This window comes from Myotis nattereri (assembly GCF_964212035.1).
Source record: "Myotis nattereri genome assembly, chromosome: 2".
NCBI classification, from domain to species: Eukaryota; Metazoa; Chordata; class Mammalia; order Chiroptera; family Vespertilionidae; genus Myotis; species Myotis nattereri.
In genome coordinates this window covers 49,357,988-49,362,157 of record NC_138076.1, presented here as the reverse complement: position 1 = coordinate 49,362,157, position 4,170 = coordinate 49,357,988, and the positions used below count along the sequence as shown (strand labels likewise).

The following is a 4,170-nucleotide window of genomic DNA, read 5'->3' as shown; positions in this document are numbered from 1 at the left end:
AATGGTACTATTATCCACTGCTGGTAAGCATTGGAACTGGTACATATATTAAGGGAAATAATCGGGTATTATTCAGTTGAACCAAAATGTGTTTATTATAAGGCTCCAATTCCATCACTAGATTTATACTACAAACATTTTTTTCACAAGTTCCATAATGAATAAGTTTCCTAAAGAACAAAAATTTTGGCCCTAACCAGTTTTGCTCAGTGGATAGAGCGTCAGCCTGCGGACTGAAAGGTCCCAGGTTCGATTCCAGTCAAGGGCTTGTACCTTGGTTGCAGGCACATCCCCAGTGGGGAGTGTGCAGGAGGCAGCTGATCGATGTTTCTAACTCTCTATCCCTCTCCCTTCCTCTCTCTGTAAAAAAATCAATAAAATATATTAAAAAAAAAAAAAAAAGAAAAGAACAAAAATTTTGCTTTGACGCAACGGGTTTGCCGCCAGAACACAGGTGTCGTGAAAACCACCAGTAACTCAAACCCAAGATGGGAAAGGAAAAGACTCACATCAACATCGTCATCATTGGACACGTAGATTCTGGCAAGTCCACCACTACCGGCCATCTGATCTACAAATGTGGGGGCATGGACAAGAGAACATCGAGAGATTTGAGAAGGAGGCTGCTGAGCTGGGGAAGGGCTCCTTCAGGGATGCCTGGGTCTTGGGTAAACTGAAAGCTGAGCGGGAGCGCGGTATCACCATTGACATCTCCCTGTGGAAATTCGAGACCAGCAAGAATTCTGTGACCATCACTGATGCCCCAGGACACAGAGACTTCATCAAAAACACGATCCCAGGCACATCTCAGGCCGGCTGTGCTGTCCTGATGGCTGCTGCTGGTGTTGGTGAATTTGAAGCAGGCATCTCCAAGAATGGACAGACCCATGAGCATGCCCTTCTGGCCTACATGCTGGGTATGAAACAGCTGATGGTTGGCGTTAACAAAATGGATTCCACTGAGCCAGCCTATAGCCAGAAAAGATACGAGGAAATTGTTAAAGAAGTCAGCACCTACATTAAGAAAATCGGCTACAACCCTGATAACAGTAGCATTTGTGCCAATTTCTGGTTGGAATGGTGACAACATGCTGGAGCCAACTGCTAACATGCCTTGGTTCAAGGGATGGAAGATCACCTGTAAAGATGGCAATGCCGGTGGAACCACGCTGCTTGAAGGTCTGGATTGCAATCTGCCACCAACTCGTCCAACTGACAAGCCCCTGCGTCTGCCCCTCCAGGATGTCTACAAAATTGGTGGTATTGGGACTGTCCCTGTGGGCCGAGTGGAGACTGGTGTTCTCAAGCCCAGCAGGGTGGTCACCTTGGCTCCAGTCAATGTTACAACTGAAGTAAAGTCTGTTGAAATGCACCATGAAGCTTTGCGTGAAGCTCTTCCTGGGGACAATGTGGGCTTCAACGTCAAGAACGTGTCTGTCAAAGATGGTGGCCATGGCAATGTGGCTGGTGACAGCAAAAATGATCCACCAATGGAAGCAGCTGTCTTCACAGCTCAGGTGATTATCCTGAACCACCCAGGCCAGATCAGTGCTGGAGATGCCCCTATGCTGGATTGTCACACAGCTCACATTGCTTGCAAATTTGCTAAGCTGAAGGAGAAGATTGATCATCGTTCTGGGGAAAAGCTGGAAGATGGCCCCAAGTTTTTGAAATCTGGTGATGCTGCCATCGTTGATATGATTCCTGGCAAGCCCATGTGTGTTGAGAGGTCCTCTGACTACCCTCCTCTGGGCCGTTTTGCTGTTCATGACATGAGACAGACAGTTGCTGTGGGTGTCATCAAAGCAGTGGACAAGAAGACAGATGGAGCTGGCAAAGTCACCAAGTCTGACCCAACCGGTTTGGCTCAGTGGATAAAGCGTCCAGGTTCGATTCCAGTCAAGGGCATGTACCTTGGTTGCGGGCACATCCCCAGTGGGAGGTGTGCAGGAGGCAGCTGATTGATGTTTCTCTCGCATCGATGTTTCTAGCTCTCTATTCCTCTCCCTTCCTCTCTGTAAAAAAATCAATAAATATATATTTTTTTAAAAAGTCACCAAGTCTTCCCAGAAAGCTCAGAAGGCTAAATGAATATTATTTCCAACACCTGCCACCCCAGTCTTAATCAGTGGTGGAAGAACGGTCTCAGAACTGTTTGTCTCAATGGCCATTTGAGTTTAATAATAAAAGACTGGTTAATGATTACAATGTATCGTAAAACCTTCAGAAGGAAAGGAGACTGTTTTGTGGACCATTTGGTTCTTTTGTGTGTGTGGCAGTTTTTTGGTTATTAGATTATAAAATCAGTACTTTTTAATGGAAACAGCATGACCAAAAATCTATCACAGAATTTTGAGACCCATTAAAATAACAAAGTTTAAAGAGAAGAAAAAAAAAAGAAAAAAATTTTTATAATAATGTTTGTGGTGGAATATATTTGTTGTAATCTAAATGTCCGTTATTGCCCTGGCCGGCTTGGCTCAGTGGATAGAGCGTTGGCCTGTGGACTGAAGGGTCCCAGGTTCGATTCCTGCCAAGGGCACATGCCTGGGTTGCGGGCTCGATCCCCAGTATGGGGTGTGCAGAAGGCAGCCTATCAATGATTCTCTCTCATCATTGATGTTTCTATCTCTCTCTCTCCGTTTCTCTCCGAAATTAATAAAGAAATATATTTTTTAAAAAATAAAATAAAAAATAACTGTCCGTTACTAGTAAAATGGATGCATAGCTAAATGTTCTAAAGAAAGGAAAAAAGAAAAGAGTATGCATTGTGAAAAAGTAGAAAATAGATGGTAGTTTATAACATGATATTATTATGAAAATTAAAAACAGACACATCAAATAATATTATATTCTGGGTGGGAAAAAGTAGGTTTACAGTGTTAGAAACATCCAAACCTGTAAGCATTTTTATGAGTTTATTTGGACCAACTGACAATTGCCGGGAAGCAAAATCTCAGTGGGCTGAGAACATGCTCTGGAGTATTGCAGGTTTGACCTTTTTCTATACATTACAGTCAAAGGAGGAAGCCCAAAGGGGTTGCATGAAATCCACTGATGATAGATTAGGAAGGTAGGAGGAAGCAAAGGGGGAAATCTCTTGGATTGGATAAAAAGTAGAATGAATAGACATGCATTTCTTTTACGTAAGTAAGTCTAGGATAGTTAACATTTAACTTTAAAACAATAGCAATGAAGGTCTCTGTGGTCTCTTCCTCTGTGCCCTGAGGAGGTCTGGAAAAAGAAAATTACCCTGATATCCCAAAGGTATGTTATCATAGATGCAAAAAGACAACAAACAGGTTCAGTCAAGGTAAAGATTGACCTTTGTCAGGGAAGATACTGTCCTAGGACATAACTATTCACCATGACTCTCTTATCTTTAGTACGTTTTCATTTCAGACCATCCTATGTGGTTATCTTAGTTCTCTGAGATTGTAAGGACCACCATGCAAGCCTCCCCTGAGCACGTCAGATTTAGTCTGTGGCCCCATTTTCATCCACAACAGCTGTAATATGAATAAATAATATAAAAATTAATAAATAATAATACAAGAATACACTCTGTGTTTCACATACTCAAAACTATAAACCTACTTTTGCACATTCCATATTTAAGGCCGCTTGTATTTTATATTTTAATGAGCACATTAAAAATATAGACTGAACTGAGGAAATCTGAAGAAAAGATTATTTATTTTTTTATTTATTATTTTTATCAAATTTTAAATTAGAGTTGACATACATTATTAGTTACAGGTGTACACCCCATGATTAGAACTTACTAAATGATCATCCCAATAAATCACCACCAATCTGACACCATAAATAATTATTAGAATATTATTGACTATTTTCCCTATCCTGTACTTTACATCTCTATGACTATTCTTTAACAACCAATTTTTCTTCTTAATCCCTTCACTTTTTTCACCCATTTCCCCAACTCCTCCCTCATCTGGCAACTGTCCAAATGTTCCCTGTATCTATGAGCCTGTTTCTGTTCTGCTTGTCTGTTTATTTTGTTTTTTAGATTCAATTATTGATAGATATGTATTTATTGCCATCTTATTGTTCATATTTTTTATCTTTTCTTTTTCTTCTTCTGAAAGAAGACCCTTTAGAATTTCATATAATACTGGTTTGGTGGTGATGAACTCCATTAGCTTT

At 40.8% G+C, this 4,170-nt stretch overlaps 1 pseudogene across 1 annotated transcript; it reads left to right on the top strand.

Annotated features, from left to right (window-relative positions):
• Positions 1–383: 383 nt before the first annotated feature.
• LOC308513655 (elongation factor 1-alpha 1-like) lies at positions 384–1,852 on the top strand (annotated as a pseudogene). The gene has a single exon. The product of its transcript is annotated as an elongation factor 1-alpha 1-like (transcript).
• The last annotated feature ends 2,318 nt before the right edge of the window (positions 1,853–4,170 follow it).